Here is an 18,370-nt window from a genome sequence, read left to right as displayed (position 1 = left end):
CTTCTGTGCGAACTTACTCATTATGACAATTTCTAGTTCAATCCATTTGTCCACAAATTAAAGAAACTGTGGTACATTTACACGTTCTCTTAAATAGTAAATTTGGGTAGCGATTTTGGCTGGGACCGACACTGTTGTATTCTTCAGCAAATGTGCAGAGCAGTGGCACCATCTGTGATTATGGAAACATTCGATGTCTGTGCTGCTTTAATTAGCAGCCAACAGCCACCTGTGCCACCGAGCACATAAACTGTAGTGCCTGCTGCTGCGAGACTGAGATGCAATTTTCCTTGATTGGAAAAAAAAAAAGAATTAGTTATGTGAAATCAGCTAAGAGTTCCTGCACTGGACAGATATTTGTCTTAATGATTATTTATGTGGAAATTTATCAGAACTCATTTCCAAAATGAGTGAATCTTTCCCCAACAATGTTGTGCTTAAATGTAAATTTAATACACCCTTAAAGAAAAAGCAAAACAAAGTGACAACTCATCTGATATTTTAGAACAAGACCTTGAAAATATGCATTTTTATTCAAAACAAAGGCTTGTTAGAGACTCTAGACCCAGACACTTTTGCAGGGGAGCCTTACCATCAGCTTTTCCCTCTTCCACAGTGTGCCTTTTCTAGGCCAAACATCTGCAATAGTAGCATAAATAACCCCTCTCCAAAATTTACACATGGATTAACACAGGATGAGTCCCTGCCACACTAGCCCTCCTTAGGCCAGCTCGCTGTCAACACGTCCTGTCCTACAGAATCTGTCTATGAATCAAGTCATTTATAAAATGTGGGTGGTAGGTTGTTTTGCCTTTAAAAAATAAGACCTTACTGTGTAGAAAATTGAAAACTAAAATTAAATTTGGACTCATGTTATTTCTTTAGGCATCTTTGAAAAGTTGATTCTAGCAGAAATAGGACTGACTAATGGTGGCAGCTTTGAGTTTGTAGTCCATCCTAAAACTTAAATATATATGAAGCCAGCTGTCTTCATAGGGGATATTTTGATTTACCACATCACCACAGCTCTGCCCACAATTATTTTTAAAAGTGTTTTCATATTAGATGACTGTATTTTTTACCAAAATGGTTGTGACTCTTATTGATTCCCAATTCACTAAATATGTTTTTTTTCTAGTACTTGATCACTTATTGATCCATGGGCAAGTAAAAAAATATTTATTGGGACAGAATAAGAAAAAAACCCCAGGGTCTTACTTTCATTGAGTATCTTTGTTACAAGTACCACTTTATTTTTCAGTGCACTTTGGCTCATAGCTTAGACAGTATTTTCAGGATATTTTCTTTGTAATCTTTGAGAATTTTACATATGCACTCAGACATGACTCCGATGTTCAAATACTGTAGGGTGGCTCAAAAGTGAATCTACAAAGAAAAGTGATTCAACTTCAAATCTGTGACAAACACAAACGCTGTGGATATATATCTCAAAAAGGAACACTGGAGACCCAGAGTGGCAGAAAAAAAAACCCAATGAAAATTAAAAAAACAACTGTTTACACTAGAATTTGGAAATTTGACACATTAAACCATGTCTACCCGTGAAGATAGATAAAATCAAGGTGTGAAATATTCAAGGTAAATTTGCTGGGAGTCTCAAAAACTAAAAAAAAAAAAAAATCAATTGAGTGTTTCTTTTGCCATTTTTAGCAACTACTTTTGTTAAAAGGAAGAGTGTGTGTATAAGTGTGTGTATAAAGAAAAAGGACTTCATTTAAAAAATAACCTGTATTTATGAAGTCTCGTTTAGGCAACGTATCAATATGTCTTTTAGCATATGATTAGCACATTTAAATTTCAGGAAAATTCTTGAAAAGTTGGCTCTGAAATAAACTGTTTAAACAGAGTTATAACTCAAATATATTTACTGATTTGCATATCAAAGTGTTTTCTAATAATGGAAAAAGTATAGCTGATTTATAAAATCTGATATTTTCTTCTTAACTTTCTACCATCATAACCTGAGAGATGCATCCAGGAATTCAAGACCTATGCAAGTCTACACAATTCTACCCAGGTATCGTGCAGAGTCATCTTTATTTTAAAGCCTGAAACTGATGAGAGTCATGCATCAGATATGGACCAGATATAGACAGGAGAGCATCAATTCCCGGATATTTATGTTGCCCTCCTAGGAATTTTCTCCTGTGGGTCCAAACATTAAAAATAATTAACTACTGAAAAATGAATATTTGTGACAAAGAGTAACAAGAATGCATCACTGGTTATTCTTTGAACTCAAAAAGAAATTGGTTAAATCATCCATTCACACAATATGGCTAGGAACAAGTTTACAAAAGCACACAGCTAAGATACATAGTACTTATTTGTACTGTCCTTAGTACAGTGGAATCTTATTCTTTCACAAATCTTAGACACTCTGATGGATAATTTGGAGTCAACGAGACACGTTATAATGAATATATTTCTTAATGTCTTGGTTAGTTGCTGTTTTTGTTGGTTTGCTTGTTTTTGTTTTGTCAACTTGACACAATGTAGAATATGGGAAAAGCAGCCTCACTTAAGAAAATGCTGCCATCATGTTGCTTGTAGGCAAGTACGCAGGGTATTTTCTTACTTAACAACTGATATGGGAGAGCCTAGGCCACCGTTGAGTAGTGCCACGCCTGGTCAGGTGGTCCTGGCTTGTGTAAGAAAGCAGGCTGAGCAAGCCATGGTGAACAAGGTAGTAAGCAGTGTTCCCCCATGACCTCTGCCTCACTTTCTGCTTTCAGATTCCTGCCTGACTTCCTTTGATGATGGACTGTGAAGTTTGATTGTAAGTCAAACAAACCCTTTCCCCCTCAAGTTGTTTTTGCTTGTGGTGTTTTTTTCACAGCAATAGATACTGCAACCTAGACAGATATTTGGTACCAGGATGGTGGGGTGCAGCTGGGACAGACTTGACCATGTTGTTTAGGAGAGAATTGTGGTAGCATATAAACTTTGGGCTAGAAAAAGTATTGAACGATTAAAGCTTAATGAGCTTTTGTGGGGCCTTAGAACCCGGGTACTATATTCTAGGGCTTAGCTGTGGGTTTCCTTCTTCAGCTATAACAAAATGTCTTTGGCTATGTGACAAGAGTTTCCATAATATGTATTTTTCCGACTCGCTTTTGATTCACTCTATGTGTAGATGTGTGTTTCTCTTTGTTGGGTCTGTGAAGAACATGGGATTTTCACATTGATGGATATGTTTCTTTCCCCGGAAGTTATCTGAAAACACAGCAGCTCTTCTCTGTCCAGCTGAAAGCCTATGTCTTTCTTTGGACCACTTGTTAGGTTTGTTTCCTGTCTGAAGGAGATACTCTACCATTAACTTATTGGTTGAACAGAAGTGATCTGCACGTGCTAAATTAAATGCACACACCTTTTATGGTTTGGATTGTCAGATATGTTTAACAGTGCCCATCATGTCATCCATTCTATAATTCCAAAGTATGTCATAATTTCTGTAAGATGTTTTATTGTATTTTACCATGTAGCTGAAAGTATTCCCCAGAGTATGTGACTTGGTAAGCTTTTGAATGTCACAGATACAGAATTTAAATTCTTAAATTCCAATATAAATCTTCATAGGAATATCTAAGGGTATATAAAAATCAATAACACACATGGAGAGTAGCAGATTCTTTCTTTTATATAGTATCAATGTTCTGAACTTAAATCCTTAGATTATGCCACCTTGACACACTGAGAACTATGAACTGAATATGGGAAGAGTCTGAGAAGCAGTGTTTCTGCCTTCTCGCCTGCCCATCTTTCTTTTATTCCTCCTACAAACGAAGTAAGAAAAATCAGAATTCTTGTTTTCCAAGACAGGTCACGAGACTAGAATGCTTCTTCCACTAGAAAAGTCATAGTTTCTTTTTCTCCTAGGAGATTCTCATTTCAGAATGATCTTGTTCTAAAAAAAAATCCATAAATGAGGTCAAGAAGAGTCTGAGCAGACAAGCTTGTTAGGTTTTCTCACTCAGCCCAATGTCAGGAAATGGTACCATGTCCAATCACATTGTTACACAACTGTCCAATGTTTATTGGACCTAAGTATTAAATAACAGTTACCTTGTTTGATAAAAATGCTTGATGTGTCAAGATGGGCTGATTTAATACAGTTAAAGTATACAAATGCAGATGTATTGGGGGGCTGCTCTCTGCAAGTCCACCTGTCCCAAGGAATGTGGCCAGGGGAGCAGCAGTGAAGGGGGAGACAGAGAGGGAATAGAGAAAAACCAGAGACAAACAATGCAGAAAGAAGGAGAGAGGGGGAAGAGAGATGGGAACCCAAAGATCTGGATTATACAGTGAAGAGCCTGTGGAGGAGGAGAAGCCCTGGCCCTGGGATGGAGAGTGCAGGGTAGAGGGCAGGGTATGCCAGCCTTGCCCTGCAGCAGGTAGGGACCTAGGGACACTGGGAGAAGCTGGAGGTCAGGTCTGCTTTGGTTAAAAGCCCCTCAGCCTCTTGTCTTGGGTTCGAAGCCCAACACTGGGGACTTTCAGTCTTTATTACTGAAGCTCCCAAGCCATATAAAATTCTGAATACATGTATTATGCTTGTTTCTTGTTATCTAGAAGTGTCTGCTGTCACCCTCATGATAGGTAACACAGAGGCATCACATATTTCTTCTTGTACAGTTGTAAACTCAGCCAACACAATAAGGTAACAAATAACAATTAATGAATGGACAAAATCCATAGGGACAGTCTGGCCAAAGAGAATGCTAAACAGAGCCACTGAATTTATTCAACTTCAAGCTTCCCCTTACACTGTGTTCTGGGTCTATTGCCCCATGAGAGCTCAGTAGAGCAGCATAAACTGAGTCACTGGCAAAGAAAAAAACAAACTTTCCATTTTCAGAAAGCCAGGAAATGGCTTATGTTTGACTTTAACTGAAGTTGATCACAAGTTAATTTGGTCTAGATCTTATTTTCCTATTTATTTATGGAAGGGAGAACACATACACACACACACACACACACACACACACACACACACGCACATTCATATTATGTATGAAACTGTCCTTATCCCCAAAGAGCTTTCAGCTTTGTAAAACTTCATATGTATAATGGTGAATGAAGAAAAGTGAAAGCTTGAGAGAGCCCCAAATTTGCATGCTCAAGGTTTCTCAATGAAAGGGAACATTTGAACAGTTGAGTGCAAAGGGACAAAGAACAAAGCAGAATTTAGTACGAGCTACAGTACTAAGCAGGACATTTGGTAGTTTCAGTACACAGCAGATGGTGGTTGCTAATCCCTGTTGTAGGCAGTATGAGCAACAAATATAGTAGTGGGAAGCTGTTGAAGATAATGGACACTTGGGGAGAGGGAGGACTGGAAAAGCTGGCTAAGGTTTTGTTATGCAGAATGTTGCATGCTAATATGAGGTCAGCTGGCCATGAAGGAGGCCTCTAGTCAAGGAAACAGGACAGGACATCAATTCAGGAAGATTGATTTGATGAGAGTATAATAGAAGAATGGTGCGGGGAGGGGATCAGTGCACAGGAAAGAACCAAGTGAGTTAAAATTAGTATCATTAAGGTAACTGGCAGATGAAGGCAGGAGAGAGGGGTGGGTACCTTTTTGTCAAGGCAGAAAGTATAAAAAAAACTTGTGGTACCTTGCCTGTAATCCCAGCACTCCGTGGGTACAGGTGACAGGATACCATTGCTGGGACATAATTTTTATTTACTTTTTTTTTTGTAGCTTTGCCAAAGAGGACTTACTTTTTTTTTTTTATCTCTGTGAATTAATTTTCACAAGGTCTGTTATTGTCAAAGGACACTCTAACACCCTCAGCCTTTCTTTTTGTTTTGGAGCTCAGGAAATGATAGTGAACAGTATGATGCTCTGGCATGCTGAATACTTTGACCTAAAAAAGAATCAAGGTCATTCTTACTCCCCTCCTTCTCCACTTCCTTAGAAACAGATACATAGAAGGTAATTTTGTTAAAATACATTACCTCCAGGATGCAGTTATTTTGTGCCTCACTGACTCTTTAACTTCTTCCAAGGAACAGAGTGATCTTGGGTTACTGAAAGAGCAGGTTCCTTTAAGAGCTTCCTCCCCAAAGGCCAGGCATTGCCCTGGAGGAGACAGTGCTTTGTAGGAATCAGGCTGATCTCTTAAACGATGACAGAAATTTGATTTCTTTGGCTAACTTGCATAACAAGAATTGAGACAATGATCAAGGAGACCACACCTTGACCAAGTCCAATCAATTGTGCACCTGTCTTGTCCCATGCCCAGTTCTTTCTCTATTTAAACTTAAAGCCCATGTCAACACTCTGAAGATGGGCTTGAGTTTCCCACATCTCTTTATCTATTCTTCTTCCCAACATGGCCACACTACATAAAGCCGTCCCAGCATTTCACTAGCATTTGTCCCTTTAGCTGGTATATTCAGGATGGGTTGCTGACCCCTGTCTGCTGGGGCTGATGGAGCTCAGGTGTCTGTTGTAAAAACTCTAGTAAGGACTTCAAACTATGCCCTGTGCTGTTTTCTCACAAAGCCTTGGACAGGCTTCTCTTTGAAGCTGCCTCGTCCACCTGGAGTCTAGATACCTCTGAAGAATGATTTATAGGAAGAAAAACTAGACTGACACTCTTCATCAGGTGAACTCTGCCCCGGGCCACTGTCTGTTTCTCTTGCCTGTTTAGCACCCCTGAGAGTCACTTATTATTTTTTATATTGCTGACAGATCCATCTTCTCTCTCTATTCTGAAGAATTTTAAGGTTGGGATAAAGGTCCTTCTTTGAGTTTTGTATTCTGTGACTATTATGCCTGTTTTTGTGAATATATTTTTAGGCCTCTTTTCTCCTTATTGTCTGTCTATAGTTGGCTTGTCTTAAAGACTAAAAGTATTGAGCCTTCCAGGGGGGTGGGATGACAGTTTGCTATCCCTACATGGCCATTTGAGTTTTTGTCTCTAATGAGAATAGAAACTGAGTGTTAACCCTTTCCTGTCATTCGAAATCAATGACATGGGTACTTCTGTGAACTATTCCAAACTTGGCTAGTGATGGCTAAAGTTATGTTTTAAGTTTAAATTATTGTGCTTAATAGAGGTATAAAACAAAATACCTCTAACCTTTAAGCCCTACTTGCCCAAGGACAGATAAATCTGTATGCCCTACATTCCCAAGGCCCAATAACTTCATGGTATGCAAGGGGCTGTTGTTCATGTAAGATAGCAAGCCATGTGTTTTCATTTTTGTATACATGGTTGGTTACCCCAACTGCACAGGATGTGTTTGATCACGTGTAAGCAGGAGATTATGTAGGCAGGGAAGTACATCAGGATGTATGCTTGCCCCTGATTGGACAAAATGGAAAGTATATAGCCTTGTAGGTTTTGCTTTTATAAGCTCAACCCCACTCTCTGGGCATCCCAGGCCTGGACCTGACAGTTCCCTTTGTACTGGCCAGTATTTAATAAAACTTCTTTAGATTTGTCTCAACAATTGTCATAATGGTCTTATTCTCACCCATTGGGATTATCTGGCTTTGAGCAGGTAGCTCCTCAGGCAGAATGCTCCCTATCAATAGCAGAAAGAGCATCAAGGGATGTGATAGGGTAGAACAGAGAGTGAAAAACCTATGTAAACACAACAACAAAACAACCATACTTAACCAGGAGAAACTAAAAAGTAGTATGTGTAGGCTCAATTTTCTTAACCAATATATTTTATTACAACTTATTAACTGAGCATACGTCATTTATAACCTGACTAACCAAAACAATAGTAAAAGAGGATTAACAGACACACACACACACACAAAAACAGTAAGGATATCAGTTCCAAGGAATGATTCTCCTGGCGTGTTCAGCAGGATTTCTTCTGCTGGAACCTGGAGTAACCAGAACCCAAAACCTCAGCAGGAGCTGGAGCCCTGAAGCCTTCCCTCTAGCAGTTCTCTCTCGGAGCAGGTCAAAGTGGAGCAATGAACAGCCAAAACTACGTGAAGTCTCCAAAAAAACAAAAAACAAAAAACAAAACAAAACAAAACAAAAACCCAAAATCAACCAACCAACCAAACAAAAAATACCCGCCTCCAGTTCTGGGCTCATTTATATATCTCCTCCCAGAGTCTGTTCATGAGATCTTTTCAGCTGGCAGCAATCAAGCTCCTGTACAAGGTAGTTGGTCTTCTAGTGGATTAACCTCACCTGTTCTCTCACAAGACCGTTCTGATCCCACCCTTGGGATCCTAAAAAACAGGTTTATCTTGCCATCAAATATGAATATTTGAGAGTTTATTCTAGAAATTACAAATTATTAAGTGTTTCAGTTTTCTAGAAACTGATTGGCTGTTTTCGTGGAGTCTGCAAATACTTAAAGATTTCTCTCCTCATGAACCTCTTGGGCAAGAGAAATTAGGACATTTTCGTAGGCAAGGCACTTCGTGCACCCCACCCTCAACCACAGTGAGTAGCTTTGAACTTCATTTAATGAATTAAGCTTTTTGCCACAATAAACATTGGTACTACTTTAAATATGATATTTTTCACTTGCTTATATTGTTAAAAATTATAAGCTTTGAAAAAACAACATGTTTTTCCTGTCTCTGTATGCAGCGTGTGAATCTTCAGGGACACTATGTGTGTGCTTATTCCCAGTACACCACTCAAAAAGACCCATGTCTCCTTAGAGACAAAGCAATATTACTTTTAATGGTTGAGATACACAAACTACCTGGAATGGCTGATGGGGGAAATTTTTTTTCTTTTACAGCCTAGAGGCAAAATTCTTTAAAATCCTCTAACTCATCAACTCACTCATATTCTCTCCCCTGAGAAATTCACCATAACCAGTACATTCATTATTCTCTACGGAGTACACTTGGCTACCAACTACATCAAGATGGATTACAAATAATTGCTTTCAGCAACATTCAACAACGATTAGAAGGAAAGGTGACAGAAGTCATCCATCACTTTATTAGTTTCTATAACAGCATTTCTAATGAATCCCCTCATCACATTTCAGATAGGAAAGCATTCCCTTCCTTATTGTCTCGTGACTTGGGCAGCACTTCAGCACAAGGAAGGAGTCGCCCACTACAACACAGCACAACTTCCCTGGGAAATAGGGAGTCACTTACACATCTGGGAGGAAAATTACATCCAGCCTTCCTGTGGTTCCTCCTCTCAGGCTTTGTAGAAGATGTAATGGAACCTGGCACTTCCTCCTGGCTTCCTGACACAAAGCTCCCTGTTTATTCCTTTTTGAGTAATTGCAAGGACGCAGCACATTCTTCAGACTGTGTGCCATAATCCAGCACCTGGGTTGCTTTTCATTTTTTATCCTGGGGCCCCAGTAGGTATAGACAAAATCGAGCTTCTGCGCCCCAGTCTTCACCCATTGCTGTAGCCCAGTCTCGACCATGGCCTGAAACAAGCGTTTGTTTCTCCCATGACTTTCACAACTCTCAACATCACCCTCTATTCTTCGGTTCAGAGCTGGTACAGCATGCCTGGTTTTCTGCCTGTATCATGTCATAATTGTCATTGTTACCGTAGGAGTGGACTAACAGCATGGCGCTCTAGCAGGTCTGAGGGGACCAGGGATGTATTTTGGTAAGTGCCCTTTGAAGATAGTAGCAGTAAATCAGATTTACTCAAATAGAATGAAATAAATACAAGTCACTGTTGCTTGCCATGTCAACACAGAGGATATGAACCTGTACAGGGCGAGCATGGCAAAGTGCCTACCTGAGTCCCATGCAGAGTGAAGAATTGCTGAGAAGGAGCTGGGAGAGGGTGCTGGAAGAAGGCAGTGACTGGCATGAGCCTTGGAGGTTACCAGGATTTGGATTGTCTGAAAGAGAGGGTTACGTGTGGGCAAGTGGAATTATATGAGGGCAAATATGAGGTGACATGTGATATGGTCTAGGAGGACTATCAGTAATAATTTGGCTTCAGGTGTGGTAATTTGCAAGCTGAGAATCACCTGCTGGGTTTATTGCAGCACAGGTCACTAGGTCTTCCCATCTGCTTCTACCACCAAAGACTCTGATAGAGTGTGTTTGTAACAGGAGAATTTCCTCCTCTAACAAGTTCTTGGTAATACTTTCACTGATGGTACAAACAAGCCCTCTGCAAAATGTAGCGTTTCTAGAAGGTCTGAGGGTAAAGGAAGGCAGACTGTTAATGTCTCTGAAAGTCAGAATGAAGAGTTTGTGGCTCATCGTTTAGCTTATGAACAATGTTGAGCAGTTATCAAAGAAGGCGGGATGGCACGGAAAAGAAGAGACACATGTTTTTGGAAGGGCACTCCAATTACTGTGATGAAAATAAGATGGAAAAGTAGAGGACACATTGATACTTCTCACACCTTGTCAGGTCAGAGTGTTAGCTCCTTAATATAGACATAAAAGGGGCGAGATAAAGATGAGAGGTGATACCACCATGCTGTTCATTCTTCTTTAAAGTAAACTAAAATTAAAAACTAAATATGTGAGAGATTTCATGAAAGACCTTGCAAAGTTTCTAAGGTCATGGCTGTGTAGATGTAGGCTAACACACTCAGGAGAAAAGTTTGTCCAAAAACGCAAATGCCAGTCAAATCGACAAACATTTGTAATCCTAAGGATATAACCACTGATGAGCAAAAAGCTGAGGTAGAATAATCAGGAGGTCTGACCAACCAACCAGCCAACCAAATAATCTGCAAGTCCCCAAATGGTGTCTAGGCAAGTACCTCAAAAAAATAAAAGAAACTCTAGTATTATTTAAAAGAGCCAAATATGGTAATAACATGTTTTCTATATCCTATGTAGATATGCGGGTAAACAAAATGGGGTTGTTCATACAATAAGATATCAGTCAGCCTTGAAAAGGAAGAGGATTTTGCTGAGCATGGTGTCCATAATTCTGGAATTTGAGAAGACAAGGTAAGAGGATGTTGAGTTTGAGGTTAGCATGGGCTCTATAGTCATTTTCAAATCAGATGTATCTTGGACGATCCCTAAAGTCATTAGTCTAGATGAAATAATACAGACACAAAATAGTAATATTGTATGATCCTATTATATGAGACACCTAGAAACAGAGACAGGAGAACAGACATTGCCATGGAGTGTATAGCGGCTCAGTTTGAAATGGTGACATTTTGGACAAGGATGGTGGTGATACTGAAAGAGGTAAGTGAACTCAAACTCACTGAGTTTGTAGAATTGTGAATGAACACAGCAAATGTGATACTATGCCTACTTTATGACAAAATCTGCAAAGAATTAAAGCATTCCCTCAGGTAAAGAGTCATTTGGCTTAGGTGGGCTGTCTTAGTTACTTTTCCAATTGCTATGATAAGATATTCTGACAAAAACAAGGGTTTGCTTCCATTCAAGATTACATTCCACCATGGTGGAGAAGTCACAATGGCAGGAGCTTCAGGCAGCTGATAACATGGCAACCACAGTCAATAAACAGAGAGCATCGAATGCCTGTGCTCAGCTAGCTTTCTTCATTTTATACATTCCAAGACCCGAGCCCAGAGAACAGTGACACCTACTTTTAGTTGGGGTGTTCCTACCTCAATGATATAATATAGTCTTGCATAGCTGGGTCAAGAGGCTAGATCACCCTTTACAGGTGTTCCTGGAGACTTGTCTCCCCGTGATTCCAGACCCTGGCAAGCTGACAACACCAGCCATCACATGGGTCTAGGAATCTGCTATTTAATATTAGATCTAGGAGATTGGGGGGACAAACACCTCTAGCTCAACTCTAGAGAAAATAACTCCTTGGGAGCTAAGTCAATGGGAGCAAGGGGATAGTGTTTTACCTAATGGGAGGATTTTCTAGCTCCCCTTACACCAGAAGCATCTCCTAACCCATACATAGCTGTTCAAAATATTTCTCTAACTGCAAGATACCCAAGTAGCAGCCTTTATGCAGGGCTCTGCTAAGGATGTGAAGTCAGCCTGGTGGCAGTTTCCCCTCCTGCAGTTCTTGTGCTGTGTGTGGTTTTTTGTAATAACTATTAGAGGCAGAAACAGAGCAACGTAAACAGGGATGATGGGTGTTGTGTGGCTGAAGCAGAAAGCCTGGATTTATGCCTTGGACTTGGCACAATTATTGACTGGCTGAGAGCTCTCTACAATGAGGATTAATTAATACAAGGCAGGAAACAGCCCAGCAAGAAAGAGAACAGGGTATAGATGAGGATAATGGGGGTTGGAGACATGGCAACAAGATAACAAATGTGAACAGGGATCTGAATTAGGACCCAAACGATTTAGCCATGGAGACTACAGAGTTGAACCTTGCTAGCCTGAACTTAATGCATGCATTAGTCTACTGTAAAGTATGCTTACCACCGTGAAGATTTCCAGGAACTGAAAATTATAGGACAAAAATATGCTTGACTCTTGCCATTCCAAGTAGTAATTTAGAGGGAAGGGCTCGCCTATGGTTTGAATCTGAAATGTCCCCATGGACTCTTGTGTTGAGTGCTTGAAGCCAAACTGGTCATATTATTTTTGGGAAGTGGTATAGACTTCAAGGGGTGTGCCCAGCTGGATGTGCGCACTTGACCTGGAACACAGATGCTCCTGGGTCTTCAGACAGCCAGTTGGGCTTGCAGATTTTGGAATACTATGCTTCATAACTGTGCGAGGCAATTCCATACTAAAGCTGTTTGTATGTACACAGCAACATATTATTGGATAAATATGTTATTTTTTTCTGTACAACCCTGATGAAATAGAAGTACTAGGTAGACAATGAGATGTACACATGTTTGTGGTAAGTTACGAGGCATCAAATGGATGGTTATGGCAGCCCCCAGTGAGTCTAGCCTCTGGTCATCGTGGCAGAGGCTGGACCCTACAACAAAGAAACTGGCAGAGGGTCTGATCATTAGAGTCTTCACAGTTAGCCCTCAGACACTCATTCTATAGGGAATATGATTAAAAGTGCTTAAGCTTTCTTCAATTCTTGTCAGTGATATTTCTTGAATGGTCCATCAATTGCCAAACATGAGAGTAAGCTTCTAATTTATACTTGCGAGTTATAAGGAAAATGTTAATCATTAGTTCCAGGAATACTTTTGTATCTTGTACTTTTATAAAATATAAAAATTTTATAAATTTATACAATCACCAGCAAGAAGGCAAAGTTCAATTGGTGTGGATCTTTCTTGCATTTGATAGTTCTTGCATTGCATGGCAATACATGATATACCATGTGTTACATGGTACTCTATCAAATACCGTTACCTATGTGTCTGACTGAGTGAAGGCAAGCTCATTTGGCAGTTTTTAAGCCACGATGATTGCAGTGCTCTAAGCTATCAAGAGAGATAGTTACTGCTAATGTAAAAAGCATTAATCACCATTAAATGAAGCTTTAGAAGTCCAAATTGTTAAAAAATATATATTTGAAAAGTAGATATCAAATATTTAATCATCTTACAATTATACCCATATCATAATTGTCAGTGATTTATAAAACAGTTCCTTGGAATTTATTCTGCCATATTTACAGTTTCATATTGTGTCTGATATTCTACCAGACCATGTGACAGCTTTTTAAAAGGTGAACTTGACCTTATATTTCTTGTAGACTATTAGATTCAGCAAGATTTGCTTCCTTGAAACAACCAAGGATATGTTTGTGAGGGCAATTATTTAGTAATTAAACAATTCCCTGTCTGGGTACCGAGGAACCGTTGTCTCTGTGTGTAAATGCATTGAGCAAGGCACTCATGGGGGCCACAGAAAAAGTAAGGATGGTCACAATGCTACTGTTCACCCAGTGCTTTTTAGTTTAAAAATGTATTTCATTTCTGTTGTCCTTCTGATCTGGATACTTGGGAATATTACAGAAATCAGCTGTGGAGCAGGAAATAGTGATCAGAACAACACAGGACTTGTACTGCATAGTCTCTTTTACCTGTCTCAATGTTAACTCTTTATTTGAATTCTCTTATTTATCCCACAGACATTTAGGTTTGGAGAGACATTAGTGAGAGAACACAGATGTGTGTGTTCTCAAGGAGCGCCCAGTCTATTGAAGGTAAATGTTGCTAATTAAATAATAAATCAATATAAATTTAGAAGTGTGATCAGTGCCCTCAGTGTACAGTACATAGCTTTAGAAATGGGTGTTTGGCCTAGTCATTGAAGAAGTGACCACTGAGTTGAAAGAAGACACTGGCCAGAGGAACAGATGGTAGGAAGAAATGGAAATGGGGGCAGGGCTGAGAAAGGATAGATTGCTTTTAAGAACTGGAAGAAGGCTGGGGTGACCTCAGCTCTAGTCCAGCAGGGCAGGTCTGTTTATGTTTATCTTGCCTTCCAGATGAGGACAACGAAGAGAAGAAACATGCTAAGACAGGCAGGTAACAGCAAAACCTGACCTCGAACACAGCCACTCTTGTTCCTCATTTGCTGCTCCTCCCTAGAGAGCTTGATGCATTCTACAGGTCAGTTTCTGCATTGTGCTCAGTGAGCATAAACATACAGTGTCAAACATTGTCCAAGAAAGGAGTCACAGGAGATTTCTGAGTGTTAGAAAACTCCTAGAAACCAAGACAATAACTTATGACCTCAGTTTTTTCAAAAACACGGGATTGTTCTCAGATTCTGCTTTTGTGCCCCTCGCAGATAGGGGTGAGTTTACTTAGATTACTCATTACAACTGGATATTGTTGTTTATATGCTTTTATAGGAAAGCATGTTTTTGCTGCTTGTGGGTTACCAGCCACATGCAGCTTGCCATTGTGATTGTATATCTTACTCACGTGATTCCTCTTAACAGTTATAATTAGTCTGATGCTCACAATGAAGTTGGCTTTTGCGTAAGACTAAAGTCTGCCTCATTTGTGGGCTATATTCTCCCTGGTCCTACTGTGTCTGGAGCAGTGAACAGTGTAGTATGGCCCAAGAATGGAATATATATAAACAAGAAGCTGATTTGGTGTCAGATAAAGCAGAAGAACAGAGAGGCATGAGCTAGGAATTTAAGATCAGGGCACTGAGATCCTGCAGAAGGCCTAGGGAAAAGGTGACCAACATCGAAGCAACAAAAGGTAGCAAGGATGAAATGCCTTTTTCCATGTTCTGGGTTTGAAAGGAGAGTGGGTTTGCCAATGACTCAGTCTCCTCACAGAAGAAGATCCCCTGGTGTGCGCCCTCTCCTGGTTTTCAGGGCTAGGATCCATGTTCATCTAAACAACACAGTCCAGTCTCACTTTTATCCTCTCAAGATGGCAGGGTTGAATGGACTTGCTGCCTCCTCAGTGACCCAGAAAGTAGTAGTACATCTCAGTGTGTGACCAAATATAGGGTCCAACAAAGTGAAACCAAACTCAGAGGCTCTGCGCTTCCCAGGCAAGATGCTTTGTACCTAAAAATCTTCCCAGAAATTAGGACAGGCCAAGGAAAGATGGCATTCATCAAGATGCAATATTTGTGTAAATAAAGGATACACAAACATTAGTATATTTAGGAGAAAAGCAGATAATACGCTTAGAAATCAGTCTAGGTTTTTATCATATGAAAGTGTTCAACAGACAGGATGGATGGCTCAAGGGTGTTGTCTTTTTTGCCATGCTGGGTGGTTTCATCTGCCTTAGCTCTTGGCTGCCTTGCTATGGCCCAAGGTCCTGAGGACTCAGCGTTTATCTTAGATTTCTGTGTTCCTTCAATGAGAGCACACACACAAACACACACACATTTATATATATTATTTTGTTCTCACACCCATTATTTTACCTATAGGCTTTAAAGAATGTGGAGCCCTTTGTCTTACGTCCATAAGCTGAGTCATTAGGCCTAGTGGCCACTGTGTAACCTTGAAGAATTTGAGAAGCAATAAAAGGATGCTTGGCAGGTCTCCAGTGCTCATCTTTACAGGCACAGCATTCTAGTTTGCTGACGACAGAATCTCCTTTCTTTAAAAAAGTATGTATATACCACTTAGCACTGCAGTATATATTTATATAATCAGAATATAGCTTTATTAATATACGGGTTTAACTTTATCAAAATCTCTGACAAAGCACAGAAGACAGAGAAGACTGTGAATTTACTTAAATGGATTAACTCAAAATGGTAACTCAAATTAATTTAAAAAGAGACAGATATGCCTACTTTTTATAATAGATAAACCAAGAAGTACTGGCACGTGTTCTCGTTCCACACAGAATATATTATTAGAAGAACAAAGCCAAACAACAAAGCAGCAAGAATAAAACAAAGCTCTGGGCAATAGGCGTTGGAATGGATGGTGAGAGGAAAAAAATCACATTTCTAATTCATAATCCTCTGAGTGATATATGTGAGGTCTGTGCAATCAGCATCTGAATTAGGAAAAAGCAACACTAAATTTCTAAATAAAGCAAGAGCATTACCACCAACCAAAAATACTTAAGATTCAATGTATTCACTAAATTCAGTATGACTCTCGGGCAGAAAAGATCTAGTTGACACACAGTGATTCCCTTAGCTTTGAGGTTACATTTGGAGTTACCCCCCTCTGTTACATGAGTGGAAGTGGACGTTCAGCACAAAGCCTTATTTATATCATGTTTTCCCCACAGGTAAATACCTATGGGAAAGTCCAATTCTCTGAGTTACCCAGACTTACAATAACTAACAATAATTTTCACTTAAGCACTTGATGAGTGGCCAGCATCATTATTGTACTTTGGGGCCTTTATTGAGCCAACTCAGGATTATTTAACAGAAGCATTATGAAACTGTGACAGCCAACTGATAACCATAGAACTTACAACAATATGCTAAAATAAAGTTACGTGAATATCTTTTCAACTTGCAAATTTTTCATTGTATGTCTGTAGATGTTTTTTCTCTTCCTCATTAAGTGTCGAACTGCATTTTCTGCTTAAAGGAAACACTTCTTGGCATCTCTTGGTATACTGGGTTGTCGGCATCGTTATTGTATCTTCGGTGACATTGTTGAGTCAACACAGTTGAAACTAGCACTATGATACTGTGACAGTCAACTGATGTTGTAGATGATCACTATAGTGCAAATTACTGGGTAGCATCTCAGTAAAGATATGCTGACAAAGGGGTTTCATATCCAGATGGAGCACAGCAGGACAGCACATGCTCTCATACCACTTACAGTCACAATATTTAAAATTTAAGAACTGTTTGTCTCTAGAAATTTCCTTTTATTATTTCCAGACTACAGTTGACCTTATGCCCATGAGTAAGAAGAACCATTGTAATGTATTTCTACATACACAGAAACATACTCAGGTATATATACTTAGGGATATATCTCAATTTTAAAGGAAGATAAGGGACGACTTTTATAAGACATGATTTCTCTGTGCAACCTTGGCTGTCTTGGACTTGCTTTGTAGATTAAGCTGGTCTCGAACTCACAGAGATCTACCTACCTCTGCCTTCTTTAGTACAAGGGAAGGGTTTTATTTTGTACTTTCCCACTTTCTCCCCCTACCAAAACCAATGTTCATGTCTTAAATGTTATCAACATTGGTTATTTACTATCATAACTTTAGGTATGGATTTCCTCACACAGGCTATACAGTGTGGTGCAATCATGCCAGACTCTTGGAACTTCCATCTCGTCAAATTTCTACATTGCCCAATGCATTGTAGAGATGAGATTGCAAATGGATGCTACCAGTTTGCAAGGATTCTGGGCAAATTACATCCTTTCTTTTTTTTTCCTTTGCTAGAAATGACAGTCTGAGTAAGTCAGGAAGGGGCCACTGTGGAGGACAGAGGAATGACTCAGTGTTTAAAAACAGCCCTCCCTTGCACAAGTATGGCTCCAGCTCCAGCTCTGACATGACAGCTCCTCCTTCCTACAGCTTTCCTCTGGCTCTCACCCCATCCTTTGTCTACCAGACTCCTTAGTATTCATTTTAGCCCATCATTATCTCTACAAAATGCCCAGAAGTTACTATGATGCTTCAGGGTAGGAACAGCCTCCATTCTTAGGTTCCCTTCAGTCCTCGTGCTAGTTAATGGTGAGTGCCTGACCCGTCAGCGTCTGAAGACAGACCCTCCAGTTCATAATGCTATCCTAGTTCTCACCACAAGATTCCCCCCACATGGAAATTAATAATAGATGCTCAATGCTTTTATACAACCCTGTCTCGGACCTTTGTTCCTCTGATGAGATCACAAATAAATGGGACAAAAACATTTTGAAGAAAATAATATACATGAAGGATTTGGGGCGCTTTGACTCACTGACCAAAAAAAAAAAATCCTATTTTAAAGTTCACAGTAAGGAAATTTAAATGCATGCCTATTTTAAAGTGTACAAAAATTTAATTACATGTAGAAGGAGGAATACTTTGTATATATACTTACAAATTTTTTATTTATTCA

General features: G+C 39.6%; 1 long non-coding RNA gene across 2 annotated transcripts; it reads left to right on the top strand.

Annotated features, from left to right (window-relative positions):
• Nucleotides 1–9,550: 9,550 nt before the first annotated feature.
• Nucleotides 9,551–14,037, top strand: LOC311607405. 2 transcript variants are annotated; one of them, XR_014782582.1, is made up of 3 exons: nt 9,551–9,605; nt 10,808–10,921; nt 13,974–14,037. It is a non-coding gene; the product is annotated as an uncharacterized lncRNA (long non-coding RNA). The 2 variants fall into 2 exon arrangements; XR_014782583.1 differs by lacking the exon at nt 9,551–9,605 and adding an exon at nt 10,618–10,720.
• The last annotated feature ends 4,333 nt before the right edge of the window (nt 14,038–18,370 follow it).

Source organism: Acomys minous, assembly GCF_964271855.1.
Source record: "Acomys minous genome assembly, chromosome: 10".
Lineage (NCBI taxonomy): Eukaryota > Metazoa > Chordata > Mammalia > Rodentia > Muridae > Acomys > Acomys minous.
This window is presented reverse-complemented; position numbering and strand designations above follow the sequence as displayed.